Source organism: Anas platyrhynchos, chromosome 10, assembly GCF_047663525.1.
Source record: "Anas platyrhynchos isolate ZD024472 breed Pekin duck chromosome 10, IASCAAS_PekinDuck_T2T, whole genome shotgun sequence".
Taxonomy (NCBI): Eukaryota; Metazoa; Chordata; class Aves; order Anseriformes; family Anatidae; genus Anas; species Anas platyrhynchos.
In genome coordinates this window covers 1,368,665-1,389,946 of record NC_092596.1, presented here as the reverse complement: position 1 = coordinate 1,389,946, position 21,282 = coordinate 1,368,665, and the positions used below count along the sequence as shown (strand labels likewise).

General features: G+C 36.2%; 1 protein-coding gene across 2 annotated transcripts in view; it reads right to left on the bottom strand.

Annotated features, from left to right (window-relative positions):
* The window catches only part of TENM1 (teneurin transmembrane protein 1), a 912,278-nt gene that overhangs the window by 745,521 nt on the left and 145,475 nt on the right, over positions 1-21,282 (bottom strand). For both annotated transcript variants that reach the window (XM_072043002.1, XM_072043001.1), the window contains one exon: positions 9,765-9,862. The gene's annotated coding sequence lies outside the window, so the exon portion shown is untranslated. The remainder of the gene's footprint in view (positions 1-9,764; positions 9,863-21,282) is intronic.

Genomic DNA, 21,282 nt, shown 5'->3' with positions numbered 1-21,282 from the left:
CCTCACAGGTATAACTAACTAAAAGATTGGAAACAAAGAGCTGCAATAAATGGTCAATTTTCTCAGTGAAGGAAAGGCACCAGTGGAATCCCACAGGGATCTTTGCTGGGGCCTCAGCTGCTCAGTACATTCAGGACTGATCAGAAGAAGAGAGTGGAGAGGAGATTAAGTTTGCTGCTGCCACTAAGTTTTTCAGGGAAAGAAACACAAAAGTTGACTACAAAAAATGAGTTGCAGAAAGACTCTGTGGCACTGAGTGATTGGGGATAAAATGGCAGATGACATTCAAACTACACAAATCTAAAGTAACTAACTTGGCAAAAAACAGCTCCTACTATGTATCCAGTGATTGATTCTGAACCTACTACTACCTCAAACAAAAGAGGTCTTGAGCTAAAATAATAGCCTTATGAAAACATTATTTCAATAGCTCAGGAATTCGTATTAAACAGAGGAAAACCTCAGAAAGCATAACGTTACCTGGCAAGTCAGTGTTGTGCTCACATCATGATTGTCATGATGTCATTTCGGCCCTTTCATCTAACAAAAGCATGTAGTAGAATTTGAAAAAAGTTGGACAAAGATGATCAGAGGTAACCAAATAACTTGCACAGAAGGAAGATCTGTATGTGCTAGGACTCTCGATCTAGAAAAGAGTTAACACAGAGGCTGCTAAAAATCACAGGAGGAGTGGAGGAGGCAAAGGGAAAGTTAGTTAGCTGCCTCTTCCACCACCAGACAGCCTCAACTGAAAATGTGCAGGTGGAAACTCAAAATTAAAAACCAGGTGGGTAATTCTTCACATAACGCAAAAGTGAACTGTGGCATTCCTTGACACAAGATATTGTGAATGCTAAAAACTGAATTTTCAGTTTTTTGGGGGAAGTATTTGCAAAATAAAAACCTGTCAGCATATTAAAAACAAAGAGATTCAAGTAGCCCTTTTTCCTCACAAGTCGGGAAAGTGTTCAATGGATTTATCACCAAGGGTCTCCTTCTCCTGTGTGTTCACTGTTAGCCCACTTATGACCTGGAATACAGACCTAGACAGGGCATTAGTCTAACCCATTGCATGTATTTTCATGGGATCTACAGAAAGGTAGTCACCATGTTCAAAGGCTTTATAGCATCAGAATCCCAAAGGTACCAAGTTGAAAATCGAGCAGGACTAATACTGAGTATGCAGTGCTAACTATGCAGTCTTCTTCAGCAATTCTCCTTAGCTTTCATTTTAAAAAGACATCTTTAGAAACAAACATGTCCATTTTGGAGGACAGATCTCCATTCGTGTGGCAGGTGGCAGGAAGCTTTTAAAATGAGAATAACAATATGCCTACTAATAATTTCACAGTCATCAGTTAATTCAAAAGTCCTTTACAACAGAAAGGAAGATTAATAATTCTGTCCTAGAGATGAGAGAAATAAATGGGGAAGTTCTACAGAAAATCAACCTAATTTAGTGTTTCATTGTTCTATACATCGAGCAGTGATGTCTCTGAGGACATCAGGTAAACTTCAGGTAAATTAGAATAGGGTTTTTACTCTATATAATAAAAGTGAATTTTTCTCCTCAGTTCAAAATGGTTTGTTTCAGTCTTACTTACAGCTAGCCTGAACTGCAAGAATTGCAGCAAATGTGTCATGAAACTCTGCAATGCGTAAAACAAAAACAAACAAACAAAAAACAACAAACATTAAAATAGATTAAAAAAGAAAATAAAGCTGCATCTTAGTTCACCTATGCTACTAACTAGAATGAATTCAAGCGTTTATAAATGATCATTTCTGGAAATCTGAAGATCCTGTCTACAGGATCCTGTTTACAGATGTGTTGGTGGTATGTTTTTCCTTCCCTTATGAATTGTACTTAAAACTTTATTCACCTGTCTTCCAGTTCCAGGAAAAGAAAATGAAGGCTTAGGAAATAAGCCTTCTTATAAAATAAGTGTGAGTTTGAGCTTGAAGACTGTTCGAGCTACATATTTTTTACACATTTGTTAAAATCTTAGCAAATTTATTTTGTTTTCAGGAGTCCTGCTTTGAACCTTTTTGTATGACATTTTTTTCTAGTCAAGACAAAATCACATAAATTCACTCTTAATGATTTCAGACTTTTAATATTCATGTTGGGAATTTGATGATATCTCAAGCTATATCTTATGCAGTCTGTTCTCTTCACTGAAATAATTTGCTACATATGTGTGTTGGGTCTGAAAACGGTAAAACAGAAAACAGTAAAAAATTTGGTCACTCATCTGTATGCTGATCACCTAAAAGTCAGCTTCACAACATATGCAATTTTTGGTAGCAAGCATCTAAAAGTAACATCTAAAGCTGAACACTGAGCAAGAGGTGAATTTAGCCCAGTAAATATAGACAATTATTTCTCCTCTCCTCCCATTGTAAGATTAAAAATAAAACAAAACAAAAATGAAAAAAAAAAACCCACCCTACAAGTTAGAATTTAGAGATGGCCTTTAAAGGTTACAGTTTGCCCCTCAAAACGGCAAAAAGTCTGATAATGACAGTCCTTTCTGACTTAATGTTTCTTTATTGTTGTTTGCCTTTTTTTTTTTTTTTTTTTTTTTAAGGGGCCAGAAAAAAAACAGCGTAGTTTAGAATAGGTAAATCTCTCCATCATTGTATGAATAATAACCTTCTCTGTTCAGCATGCCATCAAAAATTCAGTCTTGATTTTAGGCTCCAGGCAACAGCTATTCTATTTTCATAGTAACATTTCTACCTGCAGTTCCACTGATTTTACAACAGCCAAATCCAACAGCTAGTACACTAAAAGTGCTGAACAAAAACATTACAAAGTTTGCATCAATGTTATACAAGGGACAACATAAAAGTAATGGAATATATATTGAAATAAGCTGAATTTAAAATTATAATACCCAAAGGCCTTTGGCTACCCAATACACACTCCAATACAAGCCAGTAGGATTAGTAGGGTAATAGGCAATTGAATTCTAATGTGGCAAGACTGTTATCTCCAAAGCAATAGCAAGAAGCTATCTTTGGGAGGAAAGCACAAACACGGATAAACTAAGATGATATAGCATTCCCTTAACTTTTTAAACAGACTAAAAGGACATTGTCAGGTAATCCTAACATAAAGTCTTATTATCATGCAGACAGTGTAGAGATCAGTCAAACGTCTCTCAGCCTTGACCAGTGAACATCACTCAGGTTTGAAGATGATTCATTTTACAGATCAAAGTGAACAGGTGCTTGAAGGAGCTCCAACTAAGTCCATTAACATTCTTTTTCCTGGGAATCTCTTTTTGTACAAAGCTCAAAATCCAGCCGAAGTCGTAATGTATTCAGATGGTCAATGGATTAGAAATATATATGGCACTGAGATAAGTGCTTGGGAGTGACAAGAGATGGGTAAATAAGGAAACTTATGCTGCTCTCCTATTAACACACTTCATGTTATACTCTAAGGATTCTAAGGAGATTAAAAACATATGGTTATGCCATAATTTTGCAGAGTAAAAAGAATTTATTGCATTACTAAGAGGAGTTTAAATTTTGCATGCAAATCCTTATGACAATTGATTCATAAGCATACTTCACCTTCACACTTCACACTTCATACTTATATCTGAGTTAGGCTAAGAAAAACAAAACAAAACAAAACAAACAACAACAACAACAAACACCTGCAGGTAAAAGATTAGAAAACAAAGAATTAGAGTTCCTTTCCCAGCATTAACCCTGCCATCATTAATTTATGGATAAGGCTGTGTGGCTCAACAAACAACATAGGCATTAGCAGATTAATGGATAGATACTCAGTATTTTCTTGTACCCTCTGATACTTACTGTACAAAATGCAAACTGTAAACAGAAACATAATAATTTTGTCTAGGTTTTTCTACAGCACTCATCACTATAGTGCTTTTAAAGGTAAGGAACTTAGCACTTGTGGAAGAAGAATATGATATTAATGAAAGTATTTTAATTTATCAAACTAGAGAAAAAATCTGTGGGATTTCAGTGATATAGCTAGATGATTTCAGAGGCCATAAAACATCTGAATAAATATATATTTTATAATATATAATTTATCTGGTGATAAATTATTTCACAGTAGAATTATTCATACTTAGTAGAAAATTAAATTGTCATATTATGATGAAATGTTAAAGAAACAGTATCTCTTACTACACCTACATATGTTTAATGAAATCACAGAATAGTAGATTTTCATAGTGTTTTATAGTGTCATGAATTCTACTTTATATGTGGGATAAAGTCATATTGATCATTTAGTACATTTACTACCTCTGTTAATGTTATACAAATACTACCACTGCTCAGTAAGAGAACTTTGAAGTGAAGGAGTGCTAGAATAGATGTTCATAGACAGTGTTATTACAGAACACAGTTGATGCAGCTCTTTCTACCCAAAATTTCTATATCCAAATTTATAAATGTATAGATTGATTCATTTAGGAATTTAGTCATTCATTGTATAGTACAAACTTTTCTAGTAAGTTAACTAAGCATAAATTATCGATTTTCTGGCTTAATCCAGATTTTTGTAAGCATATTACATAATATAATTTGTTGGTCACAAAGGTCAAATTTAAGATTAGTCATAATTTGTCACAACAGCAAATGGCCAACATTAAATAGAAATCCTTCACTTTCAGTCGTACATGCTCCCCCCCTGCTCCTGACTTGATAATATATTATACAAATAACCAAAATGGTTTAGATTCCAATACGGTTCTATCAAATAAACTCTCAGACTGCATGAAGTGAAGTGCTTACCTCTTATAATGGCATTGTGTTTTAACCTCAAAAAAAGGAATCACAGAGGATACATGCAAGGTGCTTAGATGTGTCATTGCAGATTTTCATATGTAATGGTTGCAAATCACCATTTACCACTTTATCACCAGAAGTATTTTTTGTTGTTAGAAACATGGAGGTATTTCATACTTGCAGAATATAAATGGTTGATAAATATATCCAGTTATTAATACTGTGCCTGCTAAATAACATTTTATCTGCTAAGTTTGTGAAGAATTTTGCCTAAGTGGGAGATCGAATACAGTAAAAAGTACTCTAAAAAGCATTTTTAGTAGACTAAAAGTCTACTGTAAAAGAAAAGTTAACTAAGTCACAGCAGTCCTTTAGTCTTAGCATGAACCAAGAGTATAAAGGGAGACAAAAGCTCTTGATGTCCAAACATGTCCATCATCACTAACATACAGACAATCCTCCTCCTTTTGCAGGAATACATAATAAACAAGCAGGTCTTCGAAACTTTTCACCAGCACACAGGATACTGATCTAGGCATTCAACGATGTTAATTCAGCAACATCCACTTGAACAAAATAAATTGCCTATTCCCCAAATTATCAGAACTTTAATCTGTATACAGAATTTATTGCTTTTCTTTTCAGACAAGTAAATAAGACAGAGAGATCAAAGTCAGCACACTTTCTGCTCAACTTCAGAGAGACACAAATATGATTTTAATTAAATAGTAATTGATTTAAAAGATAATGTTTAGCATTCATAAATTACAAGGAAAAATAATGGATATTCTGATCAGTGCAACTCTGTATATCTTAATTTAAAAATTTTGTCTCTGTACCTGAAATTATTGAACTTCTCTGTACAAAGTTGCCATTAACTGTACCTATAACTTTTAGCATACTTAAGCATACTTTTAGCTGAAGAATGAAACCCATTGAAAAGTAAAGCTCACAAAGTACTGAAGACAATGTGGGACTTTTTCTTGGGTTTCATAATTAAGGTGTCTGGTTAATGGCATTTCCTTACAGAAGAAACAAGTAAAAATTTATTGGAATATGAAAAGTGTGGAATAAAATTTAGTTTAAATGGCTTGTTTTCTAGTCCTTGTTGTAACAATTTAACATGGTTGTAATATTGTTATTTTTCTTTTTTCTAATAAATAAACCACTCACTTGAAAATGTGAACAATCATGAAGGAATTTTAGCTTAAGGCATCTGTTAGTCAATCAGTTTTGCTTTACTAGGTAAAAAACATTCTCAGTTAAAAAGAGGAAGTTTTCTTCTATGTTATAAATACCTCTTGAGAGTGCAAAGTCATCACTACAACTACATTTGACCTTTGCTTCTTGAATTCCAGGGAAAATAATCACAATTCATAGAGTTAATTAAAAATACACTATGCTACAGAAAATTGAAAACTGCTTGAAAATAAAGAGAGAAAATTTTATTCAGTAAGTAAAGCTCCAGGAGCAGCTATTTTGTAAATGATTAGAAAAAAATTTAAATATTCCTGCTGTTATAATTACAGCAATAATTATTATTCTGCAATTTTCCAAATTTTTCTCTTGAATACCATGGTATAAGTCTTCCGTAAAAATCACATCTGTTGATAAATTAGATGTTCCATAGACTGGCCTGAAGTGGAAGTCAGTATTTTCCAAATATGATCGTGAAGTGCTTGTGAACATATGTATATAGATAAACAGTTTGTCCATGCCCACCTTGAAATGTAACCATTAGGTCTAATGTAGACACCAATGTAATGAAACACTAAACTGTTTGCTTTCTATTACAAGATTTAAAAATATATTAATATGAATTATCTATCTGCCCATTTGGGAAGGCTCCTAATTCTTTTATAACATTATTATAAACAATGAATCCTAAACTAACAGACAAAAGAGCTACAACCAGAGGGCTCAGTCGGGATTGGGATCTTGATAATAGCATTCACTAGATAAACCAGAGACAGTGCCTGTCAAAGAAATTTATAACTGCATATTGTGTGCGTTATATCAAAGTGCAGGATCCTCACAGGGCTTTAATGAGGAAGTAAACAACAGTGAGGGTCAGATCAGTAGGCTGCAACATTCTGCTCTCTAGAGGGAAAATAATGGTTGAATTAAATCCTCCATTTGGTAGCAGTGCCACATGAAGGGACGTATTTTACTCTTTAGACATGTAAGCTGTTCTGGAAAACCATTTCACAGCTTATTGTCACAGAAGTCTTCTATTGATCACAGCAAAAACAACATTGTGATTGATCCTCCTTGCCTGTAGTATTTCCAATATCCTCATAAACTAAAAGTCTAGGTACCTTTTATGTTGAAGTTAATAGGATGGTATGCTTGAGCCTAGGTTACTCAATATCTGGACAGTTTAATAGAACAGAGTCCAACCTCTTTATGTGTACCGTTTTTACTGCAAATGATCAGCAGACTACTTAACTACTATTGCACATAAAAATATTGCTTAATAATGATGCTTAGATAAACCTATCACAATATATATACATCTCCACTGAATCATACAATTTTATACGTTTTTCCATCCTGGCCTTAGTAGTACAGTAGCCGTCATATTTATCACCTCAGTGTTCAATGCCATCTTCTGTTATTTCACTTCTTGCCTCCTTTTCTGTCAAGCTGTGCTCCAGGTCCTATATTTATGCTTGCCCTTGACCTTCGCTGTGATAACTGGGAGGCCATTATTCCTCTAAAGAGTTCAGCTCTCCTGTTGAGACATGTTCTCTGCAAACATACCATTTTTTCTCTAAATAAAACAAGTCTTTGCCTGACAGAACTTATCACATTAGCATGTAATTAAACCAGAAAGGGAAATTTAGAGAGGGGAAAAAAAAAAAAAAAAAAGTATACTATGCAGCTAGCACTAAAGCAAATTTGCTCTTAGACATCTTGTGAAATTTGTAGTTCGTTCTGTGACCTGATGTATACACACACACTTCCTGTTCCCATGAACCACTCTAGAGAGACACAAACTGCCTTTAGGTGTGCCACATCAAATATTGTTAGAAGGTTAAGAAAAACCATCTCAATCAACAGTGTAAGGCTAACCTCTTTGTCAGGATCTCCACATTTTATGATACTTTGGGCAGCAAGGCTGAGAAAATGAACTTCACATTTCAAACTTTTGTTAAGTCAAAGGAAGGAATAGAGAAAATTAAATAAAAAAACCCTGCTTACATTCCCCAACATGAAGTATGAAGTGTATATGTTGCTGACGCCCCTCTCATTGTGTATGTGTGCTGTGCTCATGTATCTACCTGCACTAGTGCACCCTCAAAACATGAAAAAAGCAGTACAAACACAAACAGTACAACCAGTACAAACAGCTCAGCCTTGATTGTAATGGGAAGGAGCAAGGCAGCCTTAACTTTATATAAGTTATGTGTAATTGTATATGCCTTCACTATCTACCATCTAACCAGTGAATGAGAGCCTCTTTAATTTCTTTCACTCTGTCCCTCCAAAATCCACCCCTGTATGTACATATGAAACAACGACAGTATAGAAAATTAAACTAAAGAAAGGAAAGATGAGCTGTGCAGAGATAAAGAACAACACTGAAGTCAATATGGAGCAGAATTATCTGCAGGTTTACCATAAGTTAAATGGTAATTTAACTTTTATTGAATGAAATACTCCCTGTAATTTGAGGACTGTTATTCCAATATAACAACTCCTAAAGAAGTTACAGAAATGACAGGAATTAATTTTGCCCTGAAGCAAACTCCTTCACTTTTAAAATTTAAATCCAGAGGTTAAAAAAAACCAAAACACAGTTCTCCTCAACACTAGTTCAATGTCTTCATTTATTTTACTGCTCCATTTATTTTTTCTGTAAAATTTTATTTGGTCTAAACCTTGCAACTTTTAAATAAAATTGAAAAAAATTCCCAACCTATTTTTCACAAACTAGGTATGACGAACCCCAAATATTCCTGTTAACCAAGAATAAACTCTCAAAATTGGCAAACAGTTTACAGCTCAGTCTTCATTATTAGTTTAACTTGCAGAAAAAGACAGCTGTAACGACTCACCCAAATATTCTTTGGCCCTCATTAACTTCTCGGGGAAGGTATTATGTGTATTTTCAGTTTTTCTTGTACCTTGTACAGTGGAAACAGCAGACCCTTCACCTAGTACAAACTACAATTCTCAGGAAAGAGGGTTGTCCCCAGTCCCCACTGTTGCAAGGATGAGATGGACAGTCATAAAGGAGAGGAGAATATCTACATGCAAAGAATGCACTCTTCAGCAGCAATAGCCAATGCTAAATGTGCATATATTATTGCTAAAATAGCTGGAAAAATGGCTGTAGAACTGACTAACTTCAGGTGAGAAAACAATCCTTTTAATGTAACTTCATTGTTGGAAAAAAAGACAGTATTTGGAATTCAGAATAAAATTAAAATATGTATACTTTATCCACAATTAAGCAAACTTTTCCAACTGGTGTACAGAAGGAAATCTTTCTGTTAACATTCAATTAAATTCCTGTTTTTGTTTTGTTTTTTTTTTTTTTCTGTTTGACTATTTTGTATGCATACTTGGAAAGTGAATCTTCAACTAATAATTTTGCTTATATTTTAAACTTGATTCTGAAAGCAACATCCATTTCTTTGAGGTAGAGAAACTTGTTGACCTACAAGACCAATCCAGTTCATTCACAACAAATTCTGAGCAGTCTTTGCTCATAACGAGCTTTATGCATACAAATAATCTGCATATTAAGTGCTATTTAGAATAGAACTTTAAATAAATGCAAGGAAAAAATTAAGTTCTATATAAATCAGCCTACAAGGAATAAAATATTTATGAAATACTTCTCTCTAATAATTCACTGGTTTATTTTTTTATTAATCATTACCCATATTTCTCCCAGACTTTAATCTGATACCGTACCTCTGACAACCAGATTCATAGCAAAATGTTGCTGCAGACGCGTCTTTTAAACTCACCTGATTATTAGTTCCACATGTCAGTTCCTTTCTGCGGACTCAAGGAAGCCTCTCCATCTCCTACATGCTTCATTGAAGAGTGTGACAGAGCTGTAGTGCTGGAAAGGAGACAGATGGATACAATTTTATTCAGATCTGAAAAACTATGTAGGACTTACAATAGAACTCCAATGCACAACTGAGAAGATATGCTTAAAGAAGCCATTTTAACAGTAAATGCAAGTCACTCTTTTAATATAATTGCTTCAACATTAAACAGCATTGCCTGATTAATGATTTTTTGTGACCCTCTAGATTCTGCAGTTATTTTCATTTCTGTATTTATTGTCCTTTACAAATATTTATTTTTAATAACACTGGAATATAACTGGAATACAACAAATATTTAATAGAGAACCAATGTATGAACCAATGTATAAATAAAGACTCTATAGTGGATTTTTTTTCTTTCACTGAGCAAATATCAAGGAAAATAGTCATATCTCTTCTATGTTCTAACAGGGTAAATCTAATATAACTTCTGATCTGCACAAGTGCAGCTGCAACATCTAGGTCCCTCTCTGCTACTTCACAACGTGGACTGTGACCCTTAATTAGCAGATTTGGACTTGAGCTAAGGAAAACCAGTTTATACAAATTTTGTCTGACAAAGGACACTCCTGGATTAATAAATTCATATAGCACAGATTAATTAGGCTGCAAAATATTTAAAGATGATTAAAGGTAGTCATTAACATATACAGCTTGTCTAGGATCAGGCTACTTTGCAATTCCCTTCTGCCTTCAAATGTGAACAAGATTCCGTTTTCAGACTTTGCACAATTTTTTTATTGTTCTGTGTTTGTTTTTTTTTGTTATTATTTGTTTGTTTGTTTCCACATGAATTAAAATACTGTATTTTTCATGCTGTGAATATAAGTATGTTCAGGACAGCTGCAAAACATTGCAAAGAATTACTGTCTTAGAGCAGGCACTGATTTCAAGCAGACAGAACACTCATTATTCCATCTAACAACCAGCAGAGCTAAGGGTCAGGGAAAAAATTGACTAGATAAAGATTCCAAATGCGTTACTTTATTTCAGCATCCCACTTTAGTGGGAAAATAAAATGTAGGTTCATCTACATCAGAAATCATACATAGACAGGATATTGGGAAAATGAATTCAATAAACAATGTGAGAAATGTATATTTTTGCCATCTTAACTTAGTTAAGTTTATTCGGCATGCAAAAGGTAACACAGTTTTCACTAAGATGTCAAGCTGCAGCATATGCTTTGCTGGCAACCAGTGGAATACATCCAGTGTATGGACTGGCTTTTCCTCCTTTTCCTCCTCTTAATTTCAGTCAGTCCCACAAAGACCAAAAAAAAAAAAAATGTCTGTTGGGCCAAATGATACTTGTCTTCTTGCTATTTTACAATAATAAAATTTCATTCACAGAAATAACATTTGGGTGACTGCCTAATATAGATTGCCGTTTCCTGGATACACTTGCATGAAACCATACAAAAAAAAGCTCAAGATTGTTCCCTGCTGAGTCTTGCAAGACTAGACAATACTGGAAATGCTAAAAGACTGAAAGACACTTGCACCCACAATTGCCTTTGCAACTATAACCTTACTCATGTTTGAGTAGGTCTTATGCTCTTGCTTCCATTGCAGCTTCTAAGAGGTCCAGAAGATACAAAAATTTAAATTGCTTTTGCTCCAGCCAAGGAAATCTGTCAACATTTTCTCTCAGAAAAAGGTGGCAAAAGAACAACTTTTTTTTTTTACAAATTAAAGGCCTCTCTTCAAAACTATCATAGTATTTTGCTTAAGCTATTTCCAGAAAGCATTTTTGAATTTTAGCCTGAAATGGAATTTCACTTAACAAATATTGGAAAAGGTCAAATAAAATAAATAAATAAATAAATAAATAAAATTATTTCTAGGTCAAATTCCATAAATCTGAAGTGTTATGTTATAGATTATTTGTTAATTTTTTCTGATCCAAACACTTCCATTTAAGTGTTCCACATTCCACCTCACCCCCTAATCAATTTTTTCACTCAGCTCTATTTCCAAGGCAATTTCCTAGAGGTCAAGTTAGACATACATAGAATACATATAATTTTAATCTGAGCAACAAACTATAAGACATGAAACAGCTAGTGGAGCTAGTAATTTCTCTCTACAATTGACCTTTCAGTCCTCCTTCTATTTCGTATTTCTGTTTAATCACATAGCTCAGATTATCCCAACTCAGCTACTCTCTAGCTATTTTACAATTTTTATCAGACTTTTACCATAGTTCTTTTCAAATCAAGCCTGACAAAGTTCAATTTCATTAAAAAATCCTTGATTTTTTCATCAGATTTAAAAATAACAAGATCCCACCATGTTCAGAGGTAGTATGTCCTTTGCTATCCTATAATCACTTTTAAACCCATCTAGTTATAATTTCAAAAACAACATAGAAATGTAAGAAATTAAATGGATCACTGCTGAGATGGCTATTATTTCTCCATAAATACAATAAGGGAGTGATCATTGTTATAAACATGTTTAAAAAAATCCATTCAAAATAAAATTTGAAGCATTTTTGCTCCTATTAAGAGAAACCTTTTTGCCCCCATTATGAAACATTTTCACAATCACGTGGGAGGAGACAATCCAAGAACAGCTTAACTTTACCCCCAAAAAGTTGACTAACACACTTTTTTTCTATCCTCCATCAGAAATGCTGTGTGTGAACAGCTGTGCTCATAAACAGAAGACTAAGACGTAGAGAGACTATAACAACAAATTTTATAAATTTATTAAGAATTGATTACAATTGATTAAAGTGGTACCTTACACTAAACACAACATTGTATAATCACAGGTGCAGTTTTATAACTTTTCATAGATATAATTACACAACTTGATTTCATCATTTTGTCTGCAGTCAGGAAGTAAAAATATCTTTTTATGAAGACAGGAGATCAAATTCAGGTTTTACTGACTGTGTAAAGATGAAGAAATAATCAAGAAATACATTAGCTGCTTTGCCTCCGGATTTTTCTTATGCTTCCACCTGTACAATTTGTACCATGGTATGAGAGTTTATCAGTATTTGTCCCCTGTATTTCAAGACTGTCCATTGTGCCAGTATCCTAATTAAAAAATAATAAGTTACTAATAACTTATTATACTCTTTCCTTTATCCAACAGACTTGAACATACAAACCAGAAATATTCTGGTATCATGCAACCCCCCTGGGTGAACTGGCAGCAATTCATGGATCTGTGGTAGGAATGTAGTGTCCATATATATTGAATATTACTTTATATGCTAGACATCCTGCCCTGGGATGTAATTAAAAAACCTAGTTCCTGGTTACAACTTAAGACGAGATATATTCATACATTAGGAAATCCTCTCTGTGTATTAAAAGGCTAGTCACAAGAGTTTTTTGAAGTTTGATAATCTCTTATTAGGAAAAATAACCTAAAAAACATCAGAAAATAGTTGTTTGGTACTACTGTTCTTTTTCCAGAAAATCATGTTTTCGTTGAAACAGACCAGCAAAGTGACCAACTTGAAATCCCAGTAGTCAAAAACTTTTTGCAAATGATGAAAAGCAGTTATTTTCTACAGAAAATAAGTGTTTTTCCATTAAGTATTTATCATTCAAAGCTCAAGTACCTTTCAAAACGCTTCAGAGGGATAATTTAGCTACCACTGTCATGAATGTTTTTTTTTGCAGATTCAAATGTAGGTTTAAATCAGCGAGAGAAGAAAGCAAGCTCTGTGTCCACAAGTGACCCACAGGAGGACTTGTCCATAACTCCTGAGTTAGGAGATGGAAAATGTATTCCCAAATGCTTCGTTAGTCCACAGTATGGTAAAGTATTTAACCTGAAGTCCACCCCATAAATAATTGCCCTTTTAAACTGCTAGCTTTAAACTAACAAGTCTTCACTTATAACCCCCATAATTTACTGTGTAAGGTGTCTTATTTTTGCATTAACTTTCATGTTTTCCCAGTATATACCATGAAGCAGTTTGTTTAACATTTTTGAGGGAGAAAAATCTGAGTTGAAGAGTCGTCATTCCGAGTTACTGAGATAGAGGATGAAAAAAGAGCTGCCACACGGATCACTGTCCTCTATGCAGGAGGGCTGCCATATATCACATCTCAGTTGTTTAAAAGAGGCATTTTGACTCTGCAGCCGAGTCATCTTGTTTGCATTTATATCTACAAAAGGGTCTGAAAAAGTTTTAGGAGCCAGCTGTCGTGATACTGCCCTGGTCGGTTAAATGGTTCTTCCTGACTGTATGTGCTCTGTAATATTCAGGGAAATGGGGTCCTATTCTGGGAGACACACTTGATCTCCAGCGCAAATCTGATACTATTGTCTTCATGCTTTTATTTTCATTTTATTTTACTTCTGCAAGTCTCGGTTCAAAGGACAAAGTGCAGTCACAGGCTGGATGCTATGGCATAAGGGGGCTCATGTAGAAATTTCAGCAGCCTTACAGCTGATGGGGACCTGACAAACCAAAAAGAAACAGGTACACACACACACACACACACACAAGTCCCATCTGGCATTACTCAAGGATATTCCCACTTCATTCTTTAGGAAGGAGAAGGAATAAAGAAGTTCTGCACACAAAACAGCCTAAGAAAGTCAAAATGATAAATAGATTAGTGTCTGCTCTTCTGAAATTTTCCATTCACATCTGATGAAAATGAAAAAGAGGGATCTGGATAGGTTGGAGAGCTGGGCGATCACCAATCGCATGAAGTTCAATAAGAGCAAGTGCCGGGTCCTGCACCTGGGACGAGGAAACCCTGGCTGCACGTACAGACTGGGCGATGAGACGCTGGAGAGCAGCCTAGAAGAGAGGGATCTGGGGGTCGTGGTAGACAGCAAGTTGAATATGAGCCAGCAGTGTGCCCTGGCAGCCAGGAGGGCCAACCGTGTCCTGGGGTGCATCAAGCACGGCATCGCTAGTAGGTCGAGGGAGGTGATTGTCCCACTCTGCTCTGCGCTGGTGCGGCCTCACCTCGAGTACTGTGTGCAGTTCTGGGCACCACAGTATAAAAAGGACATGAAACTGTTGGAGAGTGTCCAGAGGAGGGCTACGAAGATGGTGAAAGGCCTGGAGGGGAAGACGTACGAGGAACGGCTGAGGGCACTGGGCCTGTTCAGCCTGGAGAAGAGGAGGCTGAGGGGAGACCTCATCGCAGTCTACAACTTCCTCGTAAGGGGGTGTCGAGAGGCAGGAGACCTTTTCTCCATTAACACCAGTGACAGGACCCGCGGGAACGGGGTTAAGCTGAGGCAGGGGAAATTTAGGCTTGACATCAGGAAGGGGTTCTTCACAGAGAGGGTGGTTGCACACTGGAACAGGCTCCCCAGGGAAGTGGTCACTGCACCGAGCCTGTCTGAATTTAAGAAGAGATTGGACTGTGCACTTAGTCACATGGTCTGAACTTTTGGGTAGACCTGTGCGGTGTCAAGAGTTGGACTTGATGATCCTTAAGGGTCCCTTCCAACTCGGGATATTCTATGATTCTATGATTCTATGATTCTATGAAAATATTCATCAGTTATCTCTGATGGGGCCTGTGTCAAAGCACAACCCTGGCTGGACCCTCCTGGCCTTCAGAAACTGATCATGAGCCAAAGACACCTGGTAGATCTTCAGCACCCTATTACATTGGCAGCTCTTCACTCTGAGTGCATAAGGAAGATGAATATGAAAAGAGTTTTTGAAGAAAACATGGCTTACACGGGGTTGATGCCCCTCACCTCCTTGTAAAGCAAACATTCAGGAGCTGCAAGTTAGTCGCATGGTTCCTGTGTAGCCTGGTAATTGCCTTCTACCAGTGAGTTCCCCACACAGGGCAAGTGGCAGGCTACCCTGACATATGTGCTTGATAAAGCACACAAAAATACAAGAAATAAAACTAAGAAGAAAAATGGAAAATACCCTCCAGCTGAGGGTGACTGTTAGCTTTCTTTCACTGTGTCAGGAAATAAATTCACTTTTCTGTTTCCAGGTTTCTTTTTAACATCTCTCAAGCCCTTTCTTCATTGTATTACCTTCGTTTTATATATACTGCCCAATAACATATCACATATTAATATTAAGCGTCAGGGCAAAATCCTAATTTCTCTGCAGTTAATAAGTGTTCTATCACTCAGCTTCCTGGGGCCATAATTTAATTGCTGGATGAGTATGACCAGTCTAAAAAATATGCAGGTGTCATCTCTGTAACTAATATACTCCAAGGTAAACAAAATCATGAAAATAACTTAGTATTAACACTATTAACCTAACATTCCTTTAGCTCAAAAAACGGCTTGTCTTCGTTAAAATTACATTCAAATGTAACTTATCAAATTGGCAGATCTCATTAGTTAGATTTTGCCTTTAAAATCTAATCAGCATCATGGTCCCAAATCATTTTATGTTCCTTCCTCATTACAAAAACTGCTATTCTCAACTTAATCAGTTTTACTACTTAGTTATATTTCATTAGACACAAAAAAGTTGCAAGATTTGGGCAGTCTATTAAAGAAAACAGTAAACCTAGGGCTTGCTTTCAGAGAAACGAAGTGTTCTGCCGGACCCCTAAGAGAAGAGACTGGACAAAACAGCACTCTAACAAACTCAGGAACTGTACCTTGCTATTTATCATTTGGCTTAAAATGCATTCTGTTTAAAGGAGCTCTCAAATTTATTTAAGTGGAATTACTGCCAGTGCTTAATTGAAAGGCACCTTTATTTTTCCTGCTTGCAAACCTACTAAATCAACAGGAGTATGTAAGGAATGCATTCATACCAAAGACTGATCATTTATCAACCTGACCACTACTAGAAAACAAATGAAAAGAAAATATATATATATATTTTTTGGAGGCAATGACTACAACAGTGAGCAAAATTTAATGGTTCTCATCTTGGTTTGAAGGCTATGAGATTGCAGAGCCAACTTGGAATTCCCTCCCAACCCAATGAAATGAAATTCACAGGGCCTTATACATGTAGGAGACACATGTAACTGTTTTACAAAGCAAATCTCTATTACTCTGTTTTGATGTTCCTCTGATTACATAATACATATGAAAAACTGATCAAAATATTTTTGTTTCACAGAAAAAAGAAATTGTCCATTTTTTGTTTAGAACTACATCACAGTTCTGTCCAAATGCATCTTGTATAGGAATTAAGTTTCTAAACTTAATGCATAATGCAAAACCTGAAATCCCATAACAATACTGTGAAAAGACATTATTCCAATTCAAATTGGTCTGAACTAAGTGTGGTACTAGATCAGTAGCTTTAGCTCCATGAAGCTTGACACCAAGCTTCCATTTTATAATAATAGTGAGAGCTGTCAAATGCTTAATTTGCACCTCCTTAAAAAGGATGATTTTCTAAAAGCACCGAAGGTTAGATGAAAAATCAGGGTTCTACATGTTGGGTTCAGCTCATCACCTGCAGACTGCATCGTTCTGTGCCAGTTCTTTTGTTTAAATCCTTGTTTAAGTGTCCAGCTGTCTGAGCTAGACTATCAGTAGCAGTGTTAGGAACACTGCATTTTAAATGAACATCAAAACTCAGTTCCTGGCTTCTCACGTGTTAGGGGGAAAGTCACACATCATTAAATCTAAACTTTAACCAAGGCTGAGCCCTAAAGCTACCCACACTGCACCCCCCTGGGTCCTGCTTGAGTCTCTGACCATTTCCCAAAGCTCTTTCTCGGTGCTGGTGCAGCAGAAGCTAGGGTCTGACTGCTTAGAGCTTGTCCTAAGGGAAGATTAAAATGATGGGTCTCTTCAGTTCATTTCAGTGTTGAGTCCATCTGATAGTTTAAAAGGTCACTGAGTACTAGTTTGGGTCAACTTGTTTGACTTTGCTCTGAAATAGATAAAAGCATTCAAAACTGTCCCTGTGTCACAGCTGAAGGCAGAGACCAAAGGCCACATGCAAAGGAAACTGCCCAAGGCTACTCTTATACAGGTACCATCTCCAAAGCACAACACACAGAGAAAGACATTTAGGAATCAAATTACCAGTGAGACAGGGTATGTCTCAAAGCCAAAGCTAAGCCAAAGCTTAGCTACCACACCTGCTGAAGATGTGGGTCCCTTTGCTGCTTGTACTCTGTCAGCACGCGTTGCTGCTGTGGACACAGTGACAACGACATTTGCCCAGCCCAAGTGCAATCTAAACTGTGTACCGGGAACAGATTTGCAAGTTCACATCAGTAAGACTGACCATGCGTCATCTTTGGCATAAGTCTGCTCCATCCAATTCTTTTACTTTCTAGGAAGTAATACATTTTCCTCATCATCACCATACATAAGTGAGGAAAACTCTACATTAAAATAGCTCTTACAAAGGGCAAAAAAGATCAGGTCACGGTACTGCTTGAATACAGGAGAGAACACATGCAACATAAACTTCAGATATGAGAGAGATACTGCTGATGTGCCTGCTGCCCAGGAAAAATTTACAGCACCAATGTTGTATGAATCAGTGTGATGGCTGCTGTCAGCTACAAATATCATCTGCATATTACGCACCTACCACATGCTCCCACAATGTCATACTCCCACAATGATCTTATTAAGGAGGCTGTGCCATACATCAAAACAATGTTATACCTACAGCAGCCTGTAGGTACTAAATTATGCCCTTCCTGCTTATTTTGTACACAGTGAAAAATGACACACTTGTGGGTAAACTTGTTCATTAATTCTGACAGATAATTCAGAATACATGCTCGATACCACAACTTAAGTATCTAAGAGCTGTAGAAATAGAAATGTTTTAAATTTTAGAGAAAAAGAAAGAGGGAAAAGCAAGGGATGACAACATAATTATTTGAGCTACACAGAATTTTAGATGGGTAATAATTAACTGGGTGGTGAGCAGCTGAGAAGAGTGATAGAAAAATCTCACAAGCTTGTTTGAGTAGCATCTAAAAATAAACGGGTCTGAAATGGAAGAGAGTTTTGCAACAATCACTCCTGTTTCCTTCTTCCATCCAGACTCTCCTATGTACTTCAGTATCTAAAAAGCAAAAGAAAATGGACACGTGTAAGAATTGAGGACCTGCCTGTGCTTGTTCACAGCCTTGAGATAAGCGTTCATTAAGATGAATGCCAACTTGGGCAGGACAGTCTCCTCATTCCTTACTCCATTAAGAATGCCTAAGTCACAGGCTGAATGGGGAAAGAAGCCCCCATCCTGCCAAGCATGGACAATATGGGGCCCAAAAGAGATGACAGCAGCAGCAGAAAATCCACAAGATGAGTGTTCGCTTGCATGCCAGAAGACAGCTGTGGTTTCACCAAGAGCTGGGATGTGACAGAACAAAAGCACTTCCTGGAAGAGCTTTGTGCCATGGACTAAACCTGCTCCTCAGGAACCAAGTGGATTCCTCTCCTCCACATTTCCCTGTCTGTATAAAAGTTATGCATAAACCACCCTTTCCCCTATTTTTCAAGCAGGGTCAATTAATTTCAAGCAGGTTCATTGAAAGGTCAGGCCAACACATATAGCATGCAATTCAGTGCAGTAAACATGAAAACATTTATCCTTAATTACCGTAACCCTCAAGTGAAAAAGTAAACGTAAATAGTTACCTACGAAAAATATTTCATTTTCTGTAAAAGGAGGGGCAGTAGATGCTCACTAGCAATGAGTTTATGTATATGGTTGGTGCTCCAGCCAACAAATAATGGAGGCAATTACTGCTACTGTTAATGTGCCTCCCTAATTTCTGGAGCTTCATGTCGAGTGCTTTGCCCTTTGGCCTGTGTTTTAACAGAGGGAACCATATGCAACCAAAGTGAATCTTTCAGAAGATGGGCCATGGTTTTAACTTGTTCTTGTTGCCAGAGTAGCAATTGCAATGAAATGGAAGAAAAACAAGTACACACCTACTATAAACAGATGGCTAATAAAAATTTGGGGAGCTCTTTCAATACAGAAATTTAATTTAAAAAGACACCTACATAACAAATGTTTGGACATGTGGTCTCCTTTTATAGAATGCTTAAAAGATCTGCCCTTCAGTTCAGTAGCTCAACTGTTTGTTACTTTATTGCCTATCATAGGCAGAAGTTTCACAATACATGTACATCCAGTAGTTAACCTTTATTATAGGTTATCAGACACATTCATGCTATGCATGCAGTAGTATTAACTACTAATGTGCCATCTGCAAATATCGTAATGAATTTGTATGTTAAACATCACGGGTTTCTGACCCATCATCGTTAGGCATAGAGTAGTCCTGATGAAATTAGCAGGTTACACTATCCAGTAAAAACATACCTTGGTCCACTGAGGTTTACTCATGCCTGCAAACGTCTGCTGTTGTTTTGTACTTCCATCTGAAGACAAGAACAAATATTTCCATTTCCTCTAAAATGTTGACAGGTAAATCAGTGTTTCAACATTAAAGTAGGTCAGCCCATGTTGCATTATTCAGTGTAGCAACATGACACTTCTAAATGATAAAATATGGTCTAATACAAATTTCAAGTGATACAAGCATATATCTGCTTTCTGCAGAAGAAAAGTTGCTTTAATTTAAAATTGTCCCTCCTCTATCTGGAAGAAAAATGTAAAGTATTACAAATCAATTCTTTTTGCCTGCCTATCCTCTTCATCCTAGTCAATACCTGGACAAACAGTCGAAATGAGGACAAGCACATGTCTGTTCCAAGGAAGCACAAGTGACAGCTGATTTAAAGGAACATCATCAGCTTCAAATATAGACAAGTAAAAGCAAAAAGAAGAATCAGGTACAACAAACCTCCTGGAGTCTCCCCTACCGATTTAGGGAGACATAACTAAGCCATTTACTTTATTTTATCTGCTGTTTCTGTTTGAAAACTCATACCCCTAGGGAAGTCTCAGTGCTCTACATCATCTATACACAGAAATAAAAGTCAGCGGGAGAAGGAAAGGAAGTAAAGCCTGCATGTCACCTGCCTCATTTGCAATAATTCTGCATAGCACTTTTAGTCACAGGAAGCTGGATATTTTCAGGAAGTGTTTATCAAACAACCACCTGTCCTTGAAAACAGTACAGAGAAATCAAAATTGTATCTCTAACAAGAAATCAATAAAATTATTTAAACCAAGAAATGCTGTTACATTCTCTTATTCAAACACATTATTCTGTCACAGACTGGTGACATCATGCACCTACTCTAAAGTTTACTCCATGGAAAGGAACGAGATTATTAAGGATTCAGACACAGGCCTGGAGTGCTTAGTTCAAGGTGCACTTTTCAAAACAAGAACCAAATTCTTGTACACTTTCTTTTTCTTTTTTTTTCTCATGTCTTCTGCATAATTTAGGGAATTATTTATGAATTAGAAAGATCACTGGGTATTTGTGCACAGGCTCAAACAATAAACTATGGAGTACCCAGCCTGAAATGTCTTTTTTTTTTTGGCATTGTAGAAAATAGGTTCCACATGCTTGTTCATCTCTATGTTCAAGCGAATA